The sequence below is a fragment of the Pelophylax lessonae genome, assembly GCF_965119305.1.
Source record: "Pelophylax lessonae genome assembly, chromosome: 11".
Lineage (NCBI taxonomy): Eukaryota > Metazoa > Chordata > Amphibia > Anura > Ranidae > Pelophylax > Pelophylax lessonae.
The window spans coordinates 233,408,552-233,432,066 of NC_138778.1; the positions used below are offsets into that span (position 1 = coordinate 233,408,552).

The 23,515-nt window shown below is 48.8% G+C and overlaps 1 protein-coding gene and 1 pseudogene across 2 annotated transcripts in view; one reads left to right on the forward strand and one right to left on the reverse strand.

Annotated features, from left to right (window-relative positions):
* The window catches only part of PRKCA (protein kinase C alpha), a 425,544-nt gene that overhangs the window by 225,263 nt on the left and 176,766 nt on the right, over positions 1 to 23,515 (reverse strand). The window lies entirely within an intron of this gene.
* LOC309566953 (zinc finger protein RFP-like) lies at positions 15,093 to 22,413 on the forward strand (annotated as a pseudogene). The gene is made up of 2 exons: positions 15,093 to 15,107; positions 21,151 to 22,413. The product of its transcript is annotated as a zinc finger protein RFP-like (transcript).

Below are 23,515 nucleotides of genomic sequence, written 5' to 3' on the forward strand. Positions count from 1 at the left end.
AGATACAATGTATGTACAGGTATAGGTAGGTACTTTGTATGTATGGATATAGGTAGGTGGATACAATGTATATACAATGTATGTATGGGTATAGGTAGGTAGGTACTTTGTATATAGGTAGGTGGATACAATGTATATATACTGTAGAGATACAAGTGATCTTTTCCAAGCTCAGCGATGTATCAGTTTCCTGCAGCATCTGTGCCCAGGTCCTGGGTGGATGATTCCCGCACTGGATGGAAGCCAGAGTCTGAGGATAACACGCATGTGGGGAGAGAGCAAATCCGGTCATCTGTCCTGATTACAATCACATTTCTAATAAGCACTGACTGAGATGAAAGGAACTGCCATAATAAATCCATCAAATCACCGCAGTCATGTGACGGGTCGGCTTTACCCCGGAACCCACAAATCATCATTTTGTAGAGGTCTACAGGTGACCGTATACATGCTGCAGTCCTGACAGCCAGGCCGGCGTGTTGTCTCAGACAGGGATAAAACATAGGACAGGGATGGTGACCCCACAGACAGGATAGGTATAGGACAGGGACAGTGACCCACAGGCAGGATAGGTACACAGGGCAGAGACGGTGACCCCACAGACAGGAAAGGTACATAGGCCAGGGACGGTGACCCCACAGGCAGGATAGGTACATAGAGCAGGGATGGTGACCCCAAAGGCAGGATAGGTAAATAGGGCAGGGGGTATCAGGACAATATCCCCCCGGACATTATCCCCTGGGCAATATCCCCCTGGAAAACATCCCCCTGGACATAATCCCCCCGGTACAACATCCCCCCCGGATAATATCCCCCCCGGAAAACATCCCCCTGGACATAGGATTAGGCTTAGAGGGGGGATATTGTCCAAGGGGGATATTGTCCGGGGGGGGCGATATTGTCCAGGGGGCGATATTGTCCAGGGGGCGATATTGTCCAGGGGGATATTGTCCTAGAATCAGGGCAGGGACGGTGACCCCACAGCAAGCAGATTTCACTGATCATCAAAGTAGACACCACAATGAAATTGACATTCTGCTACAGTCATCACCCTGGGCACAGTCCGGATCTATATACAACATACAGTATATACCATACAGGATGCCATGGATGGGTCCTGGACAGGACAAATTTCCCCACTATTTGAGTTGTGGTCTCTTTAAGGGAGAGTGCAAGGGACATTTTTAATACATAGAATGGGGTTCCAGGTTAGTCCAGGCGAAGAGGAGAGGACCGATTTCAATACTCTCTGGACTGGCAAGTCATTTGGGACCCAGGATTTGGAGGCGTGGGAAAGAGCCTCAAAACTTGTGGTGCCCATCCTGAGGGCGGCATGTGGCCCTTTGATATAAGATGTGTGGGCCTTTGATATACGAAGTGGGGACCTCTGATTTATGATGTGTGGCCCTTGGACCTCAGCAGTCTGTAGCGGGAACATTGATTAGGGGAATAGCATTGAACTCTACCAGTCGTATGTAACGTTCCCAGTATTGTAGCATCTCCCCACCAACAATGTATCCTTGTCCTCACTCTCTGACCCCCATTTCCTCTATTAGTTCTGCAGTCTCTGACTCCTCTCTAGGATTACATATATTGAACATTATGTGCGGCCCTTTGGCGATGTCAGGGGCCACATTTCAGGCCCCTGTAGCTAATAGGTTGACAACCACTGCTCCAAACCATGATTATAGGGACGCAAGTCCTGAAAGGGTTACCCCACCTGCAAGGGGGGCTTCAGCAGGTGTCTATGAGGTGGAGAGGACCTCACAGAGGACAGATGGGAACTTAAGACCCAAGTGTGGGACTGAGATATTGGCGGTGAGCCATTTTGTGCTCTTCATTATACCAGGACTGTAGGATGCTTGCCTAAATTTTGCAGAAGAAAGCGGTTTGCTTCTTTTGAGAGACCAATAAAGACGATTTACCTTTACCAGCAGCTGGCCGGTGATCTCGGGCCCTCCATATTACTATTATACATACAGCGTGTCCGATAACCCATCCCAATAATCAATACACAGATTGGACAATTACTTATTGGCAGAGAATTGCACGGCTGAGGGTCCTCAGCCCACTCTCCACCAAATGGCACCAAGAGCAAGCGCCATCTGTGCCCCATACTCACACACTCATTATCTGGGGAGATGAAAATTTGAATATTTAGCCCTCGGTTGGGACGTGCCCTGCCTGCGGAGTGCCTCCAATTTCCATCCTGGCCTTCATCTGCTGCAGATAGCAAATACCCCCCCCCCCCCCATATTCTCTGTGACATGACTCACCGTCACTGGGAGTGAAAGAGATACTTAATGGTTTGGATTGCTTCAAGTGGGAGAGTAATATTTGTCAGCATCATCTCTCAGAGAATATGAAGATTTAATCCCACTTTACACTGTGATACCTATAGCCTGTTACCATGAAGTCTGACTCCTAAATCATAGCAATACATAGATGTGTATTCCATGTACTTCAATGTAGGAGATGGACAGACTGTCATTGGCAGTCTTATCCTATTGTCTATCTATTGAGGTGGAATGTGGATTGTGTTATGTCTGCCTGTCCCATTGTTAAATGTTAATGAGCACACATTGTTCTGTCCAGATGGCTAGATAATTAGTTCAGGTTAATTATTTTTCTGTATACAATTCCATCTGCATTTGATAATGTAATCAGGCCACCCCTGACCTGTGTGTGGTAATCTGATCAGGAGGGGGAGGTCCATGCTGTATATAAATTCTGTGTGACTGTTTAATAAAGTGTGATTCCAGTAAAAGCCAAGTTGTTGGCTAGCTTTGTATGGGGGTGGCTAGGATTTAATTTCTATCTTCATGACTGCTAGGAAGCCGTATACTGACGGAAGACCACAAGTACAGTGTGGGTCAGAGTTCTGTCACATTCTCATCTCCTGAACTGATGCAATTGCAGCCAAAGTTCCAGCCCTCAGTGAAGCCCCACCCACACAGGTTAGAGCAGAAGTGGGAGCTTGCGCAGCACAGGATCATGTGATGCCCAGAAGCACTGCGATAAGCCTGCTGGAAACGGCCATGCCTCCGATACTACAGGACTATCACATACAATCACCATGATAATGACTGAGGGAGAACCCTTGTCTGCCGGCTGAACTCCCAAAGTGGGGGGAGGGGGGTAAATGGCGTGGAAACCGCCGTCCACCCGCCACACCAGTTCAATGAATGCCGCGGCTGGCGGTGAGACGGGTGAAGCTGCATTGAAGCATTTTCTGTTTTTCCAGGAGAACGGTCTGTTCCTGAAGCAATGTTTCCGCTGGATTAGTCACAGAGCTCACACTTCGTTTCACACCGCGGACTGACAACCTCCATCTGCCCCGCCACACCGAGACGGACGCATGGAGCGCAGCGCCGCAGCTACAGAGTCTGGAGAACTCGGTGGAGATATAAATGACAACTCTGCGATTATAAATATACAATGTATTTATTAAATGCAAGCACCCGACAGCAGAACTCAGACTGGGAGAGGGAGAAGAATCACAAGGAGCAAATCCAAGTCCATGTGCCGATGAACAGCCTGCTGATAGGAGAAGAGAGCAGAGTGACAGAGATGAGCTCATCACTGTGCTGCTTCTCCTTTCATGGACCAATTAGGCTCCGTTCACACGGCTGAGGTGCCAATTACATTCGTTTTTTTGCTGCGATTTTTGTGCGTCAAGTGCAACTCTAATGCAAATTTCATGGGAATTTAAGTCTATGGAAGGGAATTTGCCCCTGAATCAAACTTGCATATGATTCTTTTTTAGCCGCATCAGCATCACAGCGCATGAATGTGAACGGTCTTCGTTAAAAGAAAAATGTTATTTCAGATCACATGGGAATCTATGCATTCAGAAAGGAACAAAATCGCATCAGCGTGAACCGGGCTTCACAGGCTGGGGTCAGGTCCAGGACGACCTGGGCTCAGAGGAAGTGTGTTGAATGATGCCAGCCATAAGACTGAGGACATCTAGTGGTGGAAAACAAGTAGTACAGGGGGCAGCTCTGAATTGAAGGTGAATTGTAGCAAAATGTTTCTTTTTTTCTTTTATTTTGCGTTTTTTGGCTGGAATTTTGCTTTAAAAGAGACAGTAACTGACATATCACTTTGAAGCACAGGTGTCCAACCGGCGGCCCTCCTGCTGTTGTGGAACTACAAGCCCCATGAGGCATTGCAAGGCTGATAGTTACAAGCATGACTCCCACAGGCAGGGGCATGATGGGACATGTAGCTCAACAGCTGGAGGGCCGCCAATTTGACACCTCTGCAAGAATACAAGCTCAGTGGGTGTCACCTTCATCCTGACTTTGCTACTAAGTCACCAAGCTGGAACCAGCAAGCCTTCAATGGTTCCATGGCAGCAACATTCCAAATAGAGGAGTGAGGAGGACTATGACAGACGCTTGGCCTCTTCAGGTTCCCTTTAGGGCAGAGGAAGAGAGGACCCCCTTTGTTGAGTCTGGCAGGAGGGTCAGGTGCACCGGGGACCCGGCTCCTGGGACTCCTTTATCATGGCGGCCTCTTCCACTGCGTCATGTTCTAATTCCGTGAGAGAAATCCTCAGTAGCATCAATCTACAATTCCGCCAGGAACCCGGGATAAAGAAGACTCCCGACCACAAGTGTGAAATGGAGACGTGTGAGAGGCACAGCGCTCATGACATGCGGTCACCCCCCACCCTGTGTATTACATACTATGGTTTCCCTCAATGCCAGACTTCATTCTACACCAACCTCAAAAGCCACAACCAGCCAGTGTCCCAGCCTGGCCCCCCGCCAGGAGCTCCCAGCACGCTGCGACTGACGCCATTTATAGACCAGAGAACGCTAAGACGGGGGAACTGTGACACCGATATATATAAACTGCTCCGCACAACGCGGTGTAGTCACCAGCAAGGGACCCAACCATGCAGGGTGAAGACTTAACCCATCATACTGCAGAATTTATTATCTCATTGTCCCCTGCAAAGCATGGTGACACGCTGACAACCGGTGACTACAAAACAGCAATACTGGGAATAAGGACAACGTTATTCCCTGAACAAGAGAGACAGAATACTATGAAGAGGGAATAAAGATGATTGGCTGTTTCGAGTCATTAGAGGCTGCAGACACTTATTAGATTTAAGGCAGATAGCTCCTGTCTGATAGACTTACAGTAACGATCGGATAAAGCAGAGCCAGTATAAGTAATGAACAAATAGGAAAGCCCCCCCCCCCCCCATGAACACTAACCTCTTACCATCACTGGGTGCTGGCCTTTTAGGTGGGCCATGATCAAAGCCGGGACAAGGTCATCCAGAGACCAGAAGATGCAAGCCCGCCCCCATTCAGGATGTGCAAGCTTAGGGGGTTCCTGTGCCCAGCAGTCAATCACTTATCAAATTCACTGCCGCTGTCACGTAAGGAAGGCCCCCCATCCCTATAGTAAAACATTGCCTCCAGGGCAGCTGCCCCTCTCGCCCGCCCCTGGCCATGATATTCGAGGTCGGTAGGAGGGGCTCCCGATCATTCAGCATGGTGATTGGCTGCTCAGAGATGCCCATCATTGGCAGACTTTCCCAATCATCGACAATGACCGTGAGTTGGAGGTGACAAGGTTGGTCCCAGACTACCCCAGAACAATAAAATGACACGTATTTTGTGAGGCTGGGTGCTACCACATATACAGGTAAGGATGTCATCAAGGGGTTATGAATGACCCACCAGACAATGTATAAAACGTTAAACATTGGTAACATTATTTACACAAAGCTGTATTTAGCGTGAACCCCCCCCCAAAAAAAAAAAAAACAATGTAAAAATGAACAGTCCGTTAAAAAATAAAACAACAAAACCAGCTTTTCCTGCAATAGTCACCTTCAACCCAGAGATTGCAGTACTTTTATTCTATCACTAGATGTCCTCAGTCTGATGGCCAGCATCATTCAATCCAGTTGTTCAGAGCCTGAGTCATCCCGGACCAGCCCCCATTCCTGTGACTGGAGCGTGAAAGGAGCAGCAGCACAATGCAAGTAATCTCTCTGTCACTCTGCTCTCACCTACTATCAGCATGCTTCTTGCCAGCACATTGATTGGCTCCTTGTGCCGCTTCTTCCTCTCCTAGTCTGAGCTCTGCTGTAGGGGGGTCTGTATTAATTTGCAGATTTTAGATCTGCCTGGGGGGGGGGCCTGCTCTAAAGTCAAAGCTTTCTTTAGAGTGGTGAATAGTTAGAACCCCTGTGAGTATTTTTTTTGCTCTGTGTCCCCCTTTCCAGTATACAATGGCAAGCGAGGGAATTCTGCTCTCAGACAGTTGTCACCAGATCAGGTGACCACCAATGGGGGAATTGCAGGAGGCCATTCGGCTTCCTCTCTTCAGCCCAGTACCCGCATATAAGACCGGAGTACAGGGGGGGGGTCCCTGGTCTGGTGGCTTCCTTCTCGGGCACTTCGTCAGGGCAAATCATTTCTTCCCTTGTACTGGACGGTGGTCACCACGGACGAGAGGGGAGGGGTCCTCGGCTCAGTGCGTGCTCTCTGATGAGAGAGGTAACATTTCGGATCAATGTGTGTCCCAGGCCAGTTATGAACGGCCCGCTATAAATGGAATCAATAACAATGTATCTCTGTGCACACATCTATAAATCACAATGTGGAGGACTCAGGACATAACCCGCAGAGTCGGCACTTTTCACACAATTACCCGCGTTCGCTGGGAAGGTTTGATGATGGCCGCCATAAGAAGACGTCCAATCTGCGTCCGGGAGAGATCCGTCTTCTCCGGGGTTGGGGCATCATCACTGCCGGAGGTAATAGGACCGAGGACCCTGGGGGGAGGGGGGTGCACATAACACCTCCTCCACCCAAATCTCACCGTACAGTGGAGAGCCATCGGCACCATGTAACAGAGGACAATGGGAGGCAATTAGCCAACACACCACCAGATGTATCGATCATCGGACTTCATATTTACCCTTTAACCTCTGGAGACTTCAAAGGGGACACCAGAGCTTTAAAAATTACAATGGAGCTTAAAGTAAATAATATCTGCAGTGAGAACATTGTTTCCTTTGTATACAATGTATAATATATAGAAATGGAAGGGATGCAGCACTGGGGAGCTCAGTTTATCGATCACACGTGACTATACATGAGAAAGGGCAAATCCTTTGTTTTTTGCTCATTTTTGGTGGTCACCAGGGTCTTCCCTGGTTGTGTGCATGACTAAAGGTGCGGTTCATCCTAAATCCATCCACTATATATACTGTATACAGTATCGCACAAAAATAAGTACACCCCTCGTATTTTTGTAAATATTTTATTCTATCTTTTCATGTGACAACACTGAAGAAATGACACTTTGCTACAATGTAAAGTAGTGTGTGTATATACTCTATATACAGTACTGTGTGTATATACTCTATATACTGTGTGTGTGTATATACTCTATATACTGTGTGTGTGTATATACTCGATATACTGTGTGTATGTGTGTGTGTATATATATATATATATATATATATATATATATATATATATATATATATATACACACACACACACTCTATATACTGTGTGTATACTCTATAAACATACAGTACTGTGTGCATATACTCTAAATACAGTATCTGACAAAAGTAAGTACACCCCTCCCATTTTTTGCAACTATTTTATTCTATCTTTTCATGTGACAACACTGAAGAAATGAGACTTTGCTACAATGTAAAGTAGTGAGTGTACAGCTTGTATAACAGTGTAAATTTACTGTCCCCTCAAAATAACTCAACACACAGCCATTAATGTCTAAACCGCTGGCAACAAAAGTCAGTACACCCCTAAGTGACAATTGGGCCCAAAGTGTCAATATTTTGTGTGGCCACCATTATTTTCCAGCACTGCCTTAACCCTCTTGGGCATGGAGTTCACCAGAGCTTCACAGGTTGTCACTGGAGTCCTCTTTCCCGACCCCATGATGACATCACAGAGCTGGTGGATGTTAGAGACCTTGCGCTCCTCCACCTTCTGTTTGAGGATCCCCACAGATGCTCAATAGGGTTTAGGTCTGGAGACATGCTTGGCCAGTCCATCTTTAACCTCAGCTTCTTTAGCAAGGCAGTGGTCATGTTGGAGGTGTTTGGGGTCGTTATGTTGGAATACTGCCCTGCCCCCCAGTCTCTGAAGGGAGGGGATGATGCTCTGCTTCAGTATGTCACAGTACATGTTGGCATTCATGGTTCCCTCAATGATCTGTAGCTCCCCAGTGCCGGCAGCACTCATGCAGCCCCAGACCATGACACTCCCACCACCATGCTTGACTGTAGGAAGACACACTTGCAAACATGCACACCAGGCTGGGAAGAATTCCCACAATGCACTGCTCCCAGTTCTGCTGAGATCAGAGATTTCCAATAGTGGAAGAAATCGCAGAATCAGCTTCTCCTCCTGCGTGTACAGAAGAAGATTTCCCACCGTCAGTGCAGGAAATAGGATGCAGATTATTAAAGATGATTATATATCCGACCTCCAACCCAGAACACGCCGCCCCCCTCTGCGACTCTCCCCGCTGTATTCCAGCGCTCTTCTCTCCATCTCTCAGGTAAATCGCGCTATTATTAGCTGCGGAACAGCTGACGGAAATGTCACATTTTATAGATTTTTACTATCGTGCTGACAGACCGCCATCAGCGATTGTCTCTACGTCGCGGAGCGGGGGTTTCCACACTGAGCAATCGCCGCGGCTCCTTACAATACCGACACATAACAGACAACTGAAAACTTTGTATAGATGAAAGGGGAACTTTCCCGGGTTCATGGAATTTTATTTTAAACATTTTTTTTTTACAGATCTGTTTTTTTTTTTTTTTTGTATTTTTAGAAGTTTATAAAACATTTTGTTCATTTTTAGGTTAGTTTTTGTATTAAAAAACTAATTTTAGAAATGAAGATTTTATACGGGAAGCTGACATGATACAATATTTACACAAAAAAGTCATCGGACATCCACACCCGGACACTAAGAAAATAGAATACAGCAGCCAGCAAAAATTTGTTGATCACAAACACAGAATACAAAAAGCGCTATGGACGCCGGTACCGGGATGATGCCGCTAGCTGCAGGAATCACTCCGGTACAAGCACTTTCCCCAAATATCGGCAATATCGGTACATCAAAAGGGCGATTCCGATATATTGGGGAAAGTGCATATCAGCCCCCGATACATTGGTGTTGCCGATAATCGGTCGATCACTAGTTCAGTGTGGTGATTTGTAACAGTCGGCTGGCAGTAGAAGGATCCAGAATCCCTGGAGATGACAGACATCTGATGCCAGGGGAGACCTCCGGGAATTCCCTGCAGGTAGAAGTCGCAGTGACACTCCCTGGAGATGACAGACATCTGATGCCAGGTGAGACCTCCAGGAATTCCCTGCAGGTAGAAGTCGCAATGTCACTCCCGGGAGATGACAGACATCTGATGCCAGGTGAGACCTCCAGGAATTCCCTGCAGGTAGAAGTCGCAATGTCACTCCCGGGAGATGACAGACATCTGATGCCAGGTGAGATCTCCGGGAATTCCCTGCAGGTAGAAGTCGCAGTGACACTCCCTGGAGATGACAGACATCTGATGCCAGGTGAGATCTCCAGGAATTCCCTGCAGGTAGAAGTCGCAGAGTCACTCCCGGGAGATGACAGACATCTGATGCCAGGTGAGATCTCCAGGAATTCCCTGCAGGTAGAAGTCACAGTGTCACTCCCGGGAGATGACAGACATCTGATGCCAGGTGAGATCTCCAGGAATTCCCTGCAGGTAGAAGTCGCAGTGTCACTCCCAGGAGATGACAGACATCTGATGCCAGGTGAGATCTCCAGGAATTCCCTGCAGGTAGAAGTCGCAGTGTCACTCCCTGGAGATGACAGACATCTGATGCCAGGTGAGACCTCCGGGAATTCCCTGCAGGTAGAAGTCGCAGAGTCACTCCCGGGAGATGACAGACATCTGATGCCAGGTGAGACCTCCAGGAATTCCCTGCAGGTAGAAGTCGCAGAGTCACTCCCGGGAGATGACAGACATCTGATGCCAGGTGAGACCTCCGGGAATTCCCTGCAGGTAGAAGTCGCAGTGTCACTCCCAGGAGATGACAGACATCTGAGGCCAGGTGAGACCTCTGGGAATTCCCTGCAGGTAGAAGTCGCAGTGTCACTCCCGGGAGATGACAGACATCTGATGCCAGGTGAGATCTCCGGGAATTCCCTGCAGGTAGAAGTCGCAGTGTCACTCCCGGGAGATGACAGACATCTGATGCCAGGTGAGATCTCCGGGAATTCCCTGCAGGTAGAAGTCGCAGAGTCACTCCCGGGAGATGACAGACATCTGATGCCAGGTGAGACCTCCAGGAATTCCCTGCAGGTAGAAGTCGCAATGTCACTCCCGGGAGATGACAGACATCTGATGCCAGGTGAGACCTCCGGGAATTCCCTGCAGGTAGAAGTCGCAGTGTCACTCCCGGGAGATGACAGACATCTGATGCCAGGTGAGATCTCCAGGAATTCCCTGCAGGTAGAAGTCGCAGTGACACTCCCTGGAGATGACAGACATCTGATGCCAGGTGAGACCTCCGGGAATTCCCTGCAGGTAGAAGTCGCAGTGTCACTCCCGGGAGATGACAGACATCTGATGCCAGGTGAGATCTCCGGGAATTCCCTGCAGGTAGAAGTCGCAGTGTCACTCCCGGGAGATGACAGACATCTGATGCCAGGTGAGATCTCTGGGAAGTCCCTGCAGGTAGAAGTCGCAGTGTCACTCCCGGGAGATGACAGACATCTGATGCCAGGTGAGACCTCCGGGAATTCCCTGCAGGTAGAAGTCGCAGTGTCACTCCCGGGAGATGACAGACATCTGATGCCAGGTGAGACCTCCGGGAATTCCCTGCAGGTAGAAGTCGCAGTGTCACTCCCGGGAGATGACAGACATCTGATGCCAGGTGAGATCTCCGGGAATTCCCTGCAGGTAGAAGTCGCAGAGTCACTCCCGGGAGATGACAGACATCTGATGCCAGGTGAGATCTCCGGGAAATCCCTGCAGGTAGAAGTCGCAGAGTCACTCCCGGGAGATGACAGACATCTGATGCCAGGTGAGATCTCCGGGAATTCCCTGCAGGTAGAAGTCGCAGTGTCACTCCTGGGAGATGACAGACATCTGATGCCAGGTGAGATCTCTGGGAAGTCCCTGCAGGTAGAAGTCGCAGAGTCACTCCCTGGAGATGACAGACATCTGATGCCAGGTGAGATCTCTGGGAAGTCCCTGCAGGTAGAAGTCGCAGAGTCACTCCCGGGAGATGACAGACATCTGATACCAGGTGAGATCTCTGGGAAGTCCCTGCAGGTAGAAGTCGCAGAGTCACTCCCGGGAGATGACAGACATCTGATGCCAGGTGAGACCTCCGGGAATTCCCTGCAGGTAGAAGTCGCAGTGTCACTCCCGGGAGACGCAGGGTGACAGTGTGACGGGACGCACAAATGCCTGATGTACCTCCACACCGATCTCTCCATAGTCACTGTCAGCGGACCTCCAGGTGTAAGTGTGGCCCCTTCCCACCCTGTGGGGCCCGGTGACAGACAGGTAAATGTCTGACTAATATTCGGGGATGTCTCCTCACCTTCTAATTAATCACATCGGATACTTTTATATCGCTGCATCATTTCCCTTCCATCCTCGTCTTCAGAGTGAATGCAAAGGACTTAACTTCTCTCCAACCTAACGGCCAATGAACCCGTCCTCTGATCTGCAGGTCAGTGCGCTGAAGCTGCTGGATAAGGACAGCCAGGCAAAGAGCATTTTCAATAGGAATGATCAGAAATCATAACTCGGATGGGTTTCTTTCACATACTTTCTGATTCTAATCCCCTCAATACAAGTCAGCACCTTTTATATGCATTTGGTAAAGCCATTTTCCAGTAAAAAATCATTTAAAAAAATTAATTTCCCCTTTAAAAGGAAAAAAAAAAAAAACTTCTGCTGCAATTAGACAAGCAGACTAAGGACATGGATTACTGGAACCATCTCCTGTGCTCTGATGAGACCAAGATAAACTTATTTGGTTCAGATGGTGTCAGGCGTGTGTGGCGGCAACCAGGTGAGAAGTACAAAGACAAGTGTGTCTTCCTACAGTCAGGCATGGTGGTGGGAGTGTCATGGTCTGGGGCTGCATGAGTGCTGCCGGCACTGGGGAGCTACAGATCATTGAGGGAACCATGAATGCCAACATGTACTGTGACATACTGAAGCAGAGCATGATCCCCTCCCTTCAGAGACTGGGCCGCAGGGCAGTATTCCAACATAACGACCCCAAACACCTCCAAGATGACCACTGCATTACTAAAGAAGCTGAGGGTAAAGGTGATGGACTGGCCAAGCGTCTCCAGACCTAAACCCTATTGAGCATCTGTGGGGATCCTCAAACAGAAGGTGGAGGAGGGGAAGGTCTCTAACATCCACCAGCTCTGTGATGTCATCATGGAGGAGGGGAAGAGGACTCCAGTGACAACCTGTGAAGCTCTGGTGAACTCCATGCCCAAGAGGGTTAAGGCAGTGCTGGAAAATAATGGTGGCCACACAAAATATTGACACTTTGGGCCCAATTTGGACATTGTCACTTAGGGGTGTACTCACTTTTGTTGCCAGTAGTTTAGACATTAATGGCTGTGTGTTGAGTTATTTTGAGGGGACAGTAAATTGACACTGTTATACAAGCTGTACACTCACTACTTTACATTGTAGCAAAGTCTCATTTCTTCAGTGTTGTCACATGAAAAGATAGAATAAAATGGGAGGGGTGTACTTACTTTTGTCAGATACTGTATATAGAGTATATATATATCTGCAGTAATCACACTGTCACCTTCCAGATGCCGCTGAGTATATAAAGCACGGCACAGCTCAGACTCTCCATATACAGAAGGCTGTGGCGGCGTTTAGCGGGGTAATGACCCAATCAGTGATGAGCGTATTTATCAGCGTTATTATATTAGCGGCAGATCTCGCTGTGAAGAGGACAGCTGTGGCTGCAGGTAAGAGACGGGACAGAAATAATCGATACGTTGTCCGGGGAAATTAGATCTTTAAAGCTGAAACATTGTAACTTTTCATATCTAATTTTATAAGTGGAGACATTAATATGACATCTATTCCCCAATACAGATCATTGATTTATAACCCAACTCCCACCACAAAAACTTTTATTCAAATCCTTTCCTCAATAGCTACAAAGGATATCAATCCACTTTCTGTTCACCAGACAACCCCAGATATTACCATGTAAAAGTAGCAGTGACATAACTGTGCTGCTTATAGTCTGTGCAGAGAAGAGCTATAGGAGGGGCCAAGCAGGCTCCACCCACTACAGAAAACCACAGGAGGGGGTGGAGACAAGACCAGTCACCCTACACAAGGAGAGTAGAGCTGTGGGAGGGGCCCAACAAGATCCACCCACTACAGAACAGGAGGGGCGGAGACAAAACCAGTCACCCTGCATGAGGAAAAAGAGCAGAGCTGTGGGAGGGGCCCAGCAGGCTCCACCTACTACAGAAAACTACAGGAGGTGGCAGAAAGCAGTACGGTGGGAGGGCCCCAGCAAACCCCAGCCCCTACAGAAAGGTACAGGAGGGGTGGAGACAGGACCAGTCTCCCTGCACAAGGAGAGAGAGCAGAGCTGTAGGAGGGGCCCAGCAGGCTCCACCCACTACAGAAAACTACAGGAGGGGTGGGGCAAGACCAGTCACCCTGCAGAAGGAGAGAGAGCAGAGCTGTGGGAGGGGTCCAACAAGCTCCACCCACTACAGAAAACTAGGGGGGCGGGGACAATATACTCACCCTGCATGAGGAGAGAGAGCATAGCTGTGGGAGGGGGTCCAACAAGCTCCACCCACTACAGAAAACTATAGGGGGGTAGTAACAAGACCAGTCTCCCTGCACAAGGAGAAAGAGCAGAGCTGTAGGAGGGGCTGAGCAGGCTCCACCCAATACAGAAAAACTACAGGAGGAGGGCGGAGACTAGATCAGTCTCCCTGCATAATGAGAGAGAACAGAGCTGTTGGAGGGGCCCAACAGTCTCTATCCCTACAGTCTCCACCCACTACAGAAAACTACAGGGGGTGGAGACAAGACCGATCACACTGAACAAGAAGAGAGAGAGAGCAGAGCTATGGGAGGGGCCCACAAGACCCCACCCCCTACAGGCTGCCTGCATGAAACTACAGGAGGGGGGGAGGAGACAAGACCTGTCCCTCTGCAGGAGGAGAGAGCAGAGCAGTGAGCTGTCTTTATTACAGGAAGTCTCACCTTGGAGGATTGCACAGATCTGGAAGGAATACACAAAGCTCACCGAGATTCCAGAAGACGAAACATGAACGTCAACGTATAAAACTCCCTCCCGTCCAAAGCCTGATTTTCCCTTTCAGATAGTTTGTAACAGATTTAAATCTATAAATGTGTAACGTTTTGTTACTAAAGTGCAGAGTGATAGGAAAGGTGAATCTTGTGACTCCCCTCGGCTCTCCCCGCCTCTCACCGCTACTTAGCGCACTGACCGCCACTTTCCCTAATGAGTGCAGAAAATGGCTGGAAATGAGATTTTTCCCATTTTTTGTCTTTTCTTAATGAAATGTTTTCCTGTGCATTACACAGACTAATGGAGGAGACGGAGATTGCGTGCATTAGCCGGCCGGTACATCTGGGACACAATAAAACGAGCTTTTAGGAGATTTTAGGAGTTTAGAGCGCCAAGGGATTTCTGAGTCAACAAAGAGCGAGAAATAATGCTGGAGAGAGCCGCATCGCCGACCTGGCGCCACCGTCTCCTCCTACTTTACAGTGATCATAATACACAGAGAAAGTGACCAAGGGTCACCTGATCCACAGTGAGGATTAGACAAGGGGTGGGAAGGAGGAGAGGATGCCACGGGCACAAGGGGTGGGCAGGAGAGACAGATGCCTCGGGCACAAGGGGTGGGCAGGAGAGACAGATGCCCCAAGCACAAGTGACCCAAATTCACCGGATTCACAGTGGCAGGAATGGGACATAGGGTGGGCAGGAGGACCAGATGCCCCAGACACAATGGGTGGGCAGGAGGTGAGGATGCCCCGGGCACAAGGGGTGGGCAGGAGGGACAGATGCCCCAGGCACAAGTGACCCAGTCTCACTGGATTCACAGTGGCAAAAATGGGACAAGGGGTGGGCAGGAGGGGTTAAATGCCCCAGGCGCAAGTGACCCAGAGTCACCTGATCCACAGTGGCAGGAATGGGAGAAGGGGTGGGCAGGAGGGCCAGATGCCCGGGCGCAAGGGGTGGGCAATGAGGGACAGATGCCTCGGGCGCAAGTGACCCAGAGTCACCTGATCCACAGTAGCAAAACCGGGAAAAGGGGTGGGCAGGAGGGACAGATGTCTCGGGCGCAAGTGACCCAGAGTCACCTGATCCACAGTAGCAGGACCGGGAAAAGGGGTGGGCAGGAGGTGCAGATGCCCTGGGCACAAGGGGTGGGCAGGAGGGACAGATGCCCCCGGGCGCAAGTGACCCAGAGTCACTTGATCCACCGTGGCAAGACTGGGACAAGGGGTGGGCAGGAGGAGCAGATGCCCCGGGCACAAGGGGTGGGCAGGAGGGACAGATGCCCCGGGAGCAAGTGACCCAGAGTCACCTGATCCACAGTGGCAAGACTGGGACAAGGGTGGGCAGGAGGGAAAGATTCCCCGGTCACAAGGGGTCGGCAGGAGGGACAGATGCCCTGGGCACAAGGGGTGGGCAGGAGGGACAGATGCCCGGGCACAAGGGGTGGGCAGGAGGGACAGATGTCTCGGGCGCAAGTGATCCAGAGTCACCTGATCCACAGTGGCAGGGCTGGGACAAGGTGTGGGCAGGAGGGACAGATGCCCTGGGCACAGCAGAGCAAAGGGAGTGAGAATGGATACAAGGCAGTAAACTTATTCTAAGGCATGCATGAACAATGGGGAAGGGGCTGCGATTACGCATCCTTGCCCCGCGCACTAGATGAAACCTGCCCCGGGACTGGGTAAGGGAGCTGACCATTAATAGAATCACATGATCAGGGTACCCAGGGAAGGGTGGGGGGGGGGGGGGTGCACAGAGTTCTTCCCCAAGTTATCACTCCCTTACAGTAAAGTGCCCCTTGTCCTTCGCTAACCCAACCCCCCACCCCTCTAATTTACTAAAAGGGTTCCAAGTAAATGTTTCCCCTCTGTGAACATCAAAGTGAGAAATAACGGATATACGGGAAGAATATTTCATTGTCCTCTATAAAGTACTCCGGGGGCTTGGGGCAAATTTTACATTTTTCACATACATGGATACATGATGGGCTTGTTCCATCTATTAGAGCTTATTCACTTCTGTTCCCGTTCTTTTATGCGACTTCGGTATCGCATCACTTTGCACTACAAAATAGTAGCACTTTTTATTTCGATTATTATCAGTGATAAATTTTATTTGCACTTGCCCCTTTGCAACTTGCTCCAGTGATTGGAGGAGCTCACTCACAATTGGTCACTACGGCACTTTTTTTCCTGTATCCTGATTGCCATTTGCACTATACTTGGTTCATTCTATAGATTGGAAGTATTGACCAATAGACAGTCAGTCACTTTATATTGTTGTAGGAGGATTATTTCTATTTTTATTACCACTGTTTTCTTGTCATACCTGTATATATGTGATGTTTTACACCAAGAGATTGCATTTTTTTTATTCACACATTTGCTAGGGACAGTGCAATCATTATTTATCTATTTATTGTATCCATACACCTTTAGATATTTGACAGCGCCATTTACATCCCCACCCAATTTTCCATTCCGTTGTTCACTTGTGTGAACAATTAAAAGGTAGGCTGCAGTCAACACCTCCATACTTTCTTTCATTTATCCTAAGCGCAGATTTTTTTCTTTAAAAATGCCATTTTAGTTTTAGTCGTATTTTAGTCATCTGAATTGTTTTAGTTTTAGTCATATTTTAGTCAACTAAAATTGTGTTAATTTAGTCAACGAAAACATTTTAGTCGACCAAATTAACACTGCTGGCAGGGAAGTGGTTAACATCAGGGGGCAATCAAACGGTTAAGTGAGCTCCTAGGGCAGTGATGGCGCACTCCAGATGTTGTGGAACTACATTTCCCATGATGCTCATCTACACTGCAGAGTCCATGAGCATCATGGGAAATGTAGTTCCAAAACCTTTGGGGGTGCCAAGGTTCCCCATCACTGCCCTAGGGAGTGATTACATAGGGCCATAAGCAAGGCTTTACCTTATACCAAACAAATGTTATTGTTAAAGGATAAGTCCACCCTAAAACTAAAATCCCTGCATCTACAGATCTCCACTGCATCTACGGAACTCCACTGCATCTACAGAACTCTACTGCATCTACAGAACTCTACTGCATCTACAGAACTCTACTGCATCTACAGAACTCTACTGCATCTACAGAACTCCACTGCATCTATAGAACTCCACTGCATCTATAGAACTCCACTGCATCTATAGAACTCCACTGCATCTATAGAACTCCACTGCATCTATAGAACTCCACTGCATCTATAGAACTCCACTGCATCTATAGAACTCCACTGCATCTACAGATCTCCACTGCATCTACAGATCCCCAAGTTCTATCACTAACCTATCTAGCCCTGTAAAGAAGAAATCCGTATACTTCCCTTTCTTCTAAGCCGATCCGACCCGATCTCACACTGAGCTGTCAGCCGGACTTCACTGTGGAGGGGGGTGTAGAGGACACAGCCAACGGAAGCCCCATAGTAAGTCTATGGGTGACGTCACATCCCATTCATTTCCTTTTTTTAAAGCCCGTGGTGTGTGAAACACACTCGAACTAACACCCGGTGCTTAAAAAAGTGCACACACGCAAATGTGAGACACACAAAAAGTTCACAAGGCATACACACGGACCTCCTCCGAAAAGGAAGGGCCCTGACCCTGATTCCCTGGGGAGCAAGACTCCTGACAGAGATTGAGGTACTCACTATGGCCTGCCCAGCTGAGACCAGGCAGACCCCGTTCTCCAGGGGGACTGCCGAAACAGCCCACCCCAAGTACTAGGTGGGGCTCCCCCGAAGGGAGACCCCATGAGAGAGGGTGAACTTAGCCAGAAGGCTATCCACCCCCTCCCAAGACTTTCAGGGCAGGTCCGAGGACCTACGCCGTACTGGTCGTGCCAGTGACAACCAAAAGGGACAAACGTGAACACACAACAAAAAAAAAAAAAAAAAGTGGGGAAGGGGAAGGGGAGAAGTGCTGGTAGTGTCAAGGTGCAAGACCTTGACAGGCCCCTCGGCCAGGAATAAAAAAAAGTGTGTGTGGTGCAGTGACCAAGGTGCCAAAAACTCAAGGCGAGCTGCCCCTCACCAGTGAGAATTACGGCACCCCTGGGCTGCCACTCCAGGGGCACATACACCACGGGCTTCTTTTGGTCTCGGCCCCCGGACAGACCCGGTGTAGGCGTAGCCCATCCCAACCAGGATGCTTGGAATGTAGACAGCTTAGGGAGAACCTGCCTTCAACTAGGGACAAGGCTTTTGCAAGGCCAGAATCAACCCAGGAGGAAAGGCCCTCCCACCGCCATCCCAGTTCCTTACCAATTTCATCCAGGAGCAATACTAACCGTCCTCTCCCAGCTTTCTCGCTCCCTTTAAACTGATAGGGGCGGATCCCATTGAAATCAGGAGGCAATGGACCCATCTGGCTTTTTCTGACCATGCCTACTTCCCAGTCCCCCAGATTCTCCTGGAGCGCCCTGAATCATTTCAGCCCCTGCCGATATTAATCATCAAGGTCCATACCAACTGATAAGAACAGATACTACACTTGATCTTAGCCAAAAGGCCGAGAAGCGATCCCATTCATTTTTTTTTTTTTTAAAGCCTGTGGTGTGTGAACACACTTAAAGCGGAGTTCCGGCCTATTTAGCAACTTTAGTGATTCCTGGAGTGCTCGCTATGCTGATCAACAATTGGGCATTTTCAATTTTTTTCGGGGGTCCCTTACCTTATTTTCAGGGCATTTTTTATTGTACTTCCTCCTTCTCCCCCTTCTGTGGCCGCGGCCGCTGACATCACTGCCTCCTTTGCATTGCATCCTGGGAGCTGTTTGTCATCACTCCCAGGAGGCTGGAATCAGGAAAAACTCCCAGAACACTCCCTGGAATCAGGAAGAAGGGCACAGCAGATTACACTGCGGCTTCAGATGCCCACATCCAAGATGGCCGCGCCCAGACAGCGTTTTTAAAATGTAAGATTTTGACTAAAATCCAATACCGTACACCTTGTAAGTATGAGAATAGCGGTTCTGTAAATGGCGATGGATTATTATAGGGGTATTTTTAGTTAAAAAAGGTATTTGAGGCCGGAACTCCGCTTTAAGACTATCACCTGGTGCATAAAAAAGTGCACACACGCAAACATGGGAAACACAAAAAGTGCACAGGGTGTGCGAAATGGTCTTCCCTCCGAAGAGGTTGGACCCTGACCTTGATCCCCCGGGGCGCAAGACTCCTGACAGGGACTGAGGTACTTCCAATGGTCTGCCTGGCCGAAACCAGACAAACCCCGTTCTCTGGGAGGACTGCCGAAACAGCCCACCTCAAGTACTAGGTGGGGATCCCCCGAAGGGAGACCCCATGAGAGAGGGCGAACTAAGCCAAAAGGCCATATTCACCCCCTCCCAAGACTTTCAAGGCAGGCCCATGGACCACACCCTACTCGTCATGCATGGGAAAAAAAAGGTGAAAGTGCAGTGACACTACAACAAAGAAAAACACACACAAACAAAAAGGTGGGGAAGGGGAAGTGGGGAAAGTGCTTTGTGCCATAGTGAGGTACCATGACAGGCCTTCCGGCCAGGAACAAAAATTCCTCTGGTCCAAGCCAAAAGGCCAGTCCCAAGAGGGAGGTGTGAAAAAAGTGTGTGTGGTGCAGTGACCAAGGTGCCGAAAAACTGCAGGTGAGCTGCCCCTCACCAGTGAGAATTAAGGCACCCCTGGGCTGCCACCCCAGGGGCACGTACACCACGGGCTTTTTTCGGTCTCAACCTCCGGCCAGACCCGGTGTAGCCCATCCCTACCAGGAGGCTTGGAACGTGGATAGCTTAGGGAGAGCCTGCCTTTAACTGGGGACAAGGCCCCCCCCCCCCATGCAAGGCCAGATTCAACCCAGGAGGAAAGGCCCTCCCACCGCTGTCGCCATTCCTTACCAATTACATCCAGGAGCAGTACTAACCGGAAATTGGCGAAACTGGCTTTCTCGTTTCCTTTAAACTGATAGGGGCGGATCCCATTCAAATCAGGAGGCAACGGACCCATCCGGCTTTCTCTGACAGTACCTACTTCCCAGTACCCCAGATTCTCCTGTAGCGCCCTGGATCATTTCAGCCCCTGCTGATATTAACCATCAAGGTCCATACCAACCGATAAGAACAGATACTACACTTGATCTTAGCCAAAAGGCCAAGAAGCGATCCCATTCATTTCACCTCAGTTGTTGGCCGTGTCCTCTGCAGAGCTTCGGATCGGCTTCAAAAAAGGTAAGTATACCGATTTCTTCTTTACAGGGCTAGACAGGTTAGTGATAGAATGTGGAGATCTATAGATGCCGGGATTTTAGTTTTAGGGTGGACTTATCCTTTAACTGACCAAGTCCTGGAGGGGTCATATTGAAAAGGGTGTTGGCTTGGGGGTAGTCTATTCCTCATACACAAGTCTAAACATACCACTGCCCAAACTGGTTTATAAACAAAGTTTCGCTTACTCAGATCATTTGGATACATTTTAATCCGGTTATATAAAAGACTACGCCCTGAATGTTTTGGTACAGATTGTTTCGTTTCATTTACCCATTTCTCTTACAATGGCGTCTGTGGGGATGATCGAGGAGCCAAGGTGCTGCAACTGCAGGAGAACTTACACCGACCTCATGACACTGAATTGTGAGCACGACTTCTGCTGGGAATGTATTACACAAGTTCTGGATACACAAGATCAAGACAATGAATGTTACAGCTGTCCTAAGTGCGGAAAGGGATCTCAAAGTGGATCTGAGCTGCAGAGGATTCGAGATTTCAATAACTATGCTGAGAGATCTAAAAGAAGAACATCAACCCGCCAGTGATCTTCTGCACTCAATGTTTGGACAGTCACATTCCAGCTGTGAAATCCTGTCTGCATTGTGAGGCTCATCTCTGTGAAGATCACCTAAAAAGACACAGCATTTCACCTGAACATGTCCTTATGAAGCCCACCAATGACCTGAAGAGCAGGAAATGCTCCATCCATAACAAGATTCTGGAGTTTTACTGCAATGAGGATAAAGTTTGTATCTGTGTGTTGTGCAGGCATGATGGACACCAAGGACACCAGGTGAAGAAGATGGAAGAGGTCTTCAGGAACACTGAGAGAAAACTCAACAATCTGTATGACCATCGCAGAAGGGTAAAAAAAAAATAAAGGGGACATCACAGATAAAGTCGGTACACTGTTTAGAGACATCAGGCAACAGCTGGAAGACCTGGAAAAGAGGGTCCGCAGTGAGGTCTCCAGGCAGGCAGAGCGGTCCTCGGCCTCCAATTTAATCCAGGAGCTGGAGACAAAGAAGGCCGAGCTATTAAGTAAGATGGTTCAGCCTGAAGAGCTGTATAATACAACCAATCAAACAGAATGGCTAAGGGATGAAAGTACTGAAGAGGTCATGGATCTACAAGAAGAGAAGTGGGAACAGGATGAATTCCTCGTTTCAATGATTTTACATGCAGGTTTAACAGATATAGTAAAAATGAAGGACGATCTGTTCCCTGTGCTGCAGCCTACAGGAATAACCCTGGATAGGAATACAGCAGCCAATGATGTGCAAATCTCTGATGACCTGAAAAATGCCAGGCCAACCAATGTGAATCAGATGCGCCCAAGACCCAGAGGAAGGTTTGAGACTTGTCGGGTTTTAAGCACCAATATGTTTTCTTCAGGGCGACATTACTGGGTGGTGGAGACTAGCACATCAGGGAACTGGGCTATAGGTATGTGCTATCCCAGTATAAGTAAAGGACGGGGCTGGATAGGAGAAAGTGAGAAGTCCTGGGCTCTCAAGAAGTTTTATGATTCATATCACATACAGCACAACCGTAACTCCAAACATCTGTCAGACATGGTTCCCTGTAACAGCTTTGGAGTCTGTCTGGATTATGATGCCGGACGTCTGTCCTTCTATGCGCTGTGTGACCCCGTCCGACTCCTCCAAACCTTCACCACCAAATTCAACGAGCCCCTCCATGCCGTGTTCCAATTGGGAGAGGAAGGGTCACACAGCCAGATTAAGGTACTCTAGATTGGTGGTTATCAGCCCTAATGAGACCAAGGCCCTGTACAACCTTCCATGTCCCAACAGTAAACAAAAAAAATGGGAACCCAAAATATGCATTAGAACGCTGGAAGTCTCTGGGTGGGGCTGGGTGTCATAGTGGGGAGGACGGGGATTCTGAAGGGGGTTAGGGGTCTTCATCAGATTTGGTGGCCCTGTAGGATATGAGGTTTCTGGAGGGGGGGGTGGATCCAAGAGGTGGTAGGCTTTGCAGGCTAGGAGGCAGTGTGGGAGATTGGGAGGCACTGTAGGGAGAGGAGGGGGAGACACTGTGGGGATTGAGGGGCACTGTGGGCTACTATGGGAGGCCGGGTAGCAACGCAGGGATGGGAGGGGCACTGTGCGCAATTATGGGAGGCCAGGGAGCAATGGGGGGGGGGGATTCGAGCAATTATGTGAGGTCAGGTAGCACTGCAGGGAGAGGAAGGGGGACACTGAGGGGATCAGGGTTCAATGCCAGCAAGTATAGGAGGTTGGGTAGCACTGCAGGGAGGGGAGGGGGGACACCGTGGACGATCGAGGTTCAATGCCCGCAATTATGAAAGGTTGGGTAGCACTGCGGGGAGGGCAGGGGGGACACTGGGGGGGGGGATGTTGAGGGGCACTGCAGTCAATTATGGGAGGTTGGGGGCATTGAAGGCAATTATGGGAGGTTGGGGGCACTATGGAAGCTGGGAGGCAATGCAGTAGGTTAAGGGATCTGAAGCTGGCTGAAGGTCAGAAGCTTTGCCCAATAACGTCTGTATAGACCTCAGTCTCACATAGGATCCTAATGTAGGTGGCCTGGCACTGGGTAGAAATTATATGTTATGTTTTATGTATATCTTCATTATGTGATTATAGCTGAGGAATATTATAAAGTAGAATGGATTAATTAAGGATTTAGCTGAGCAGATCATAATCATTTTATTCATACACAATTCTATATATAAAATACAGGCATGGTGGGGAACAATATGTATCTTCTAGATTTTGGGAAAAGAAGGTTTTAGGCTTAGGGGTGTCATTTTGGAATACCATAGATATATATAATATATTATAGGCTAATAATAAACTGACTTTTTATGTTACAGTTTAGTAACTAGCTAAGGTTTGGAGCCAATC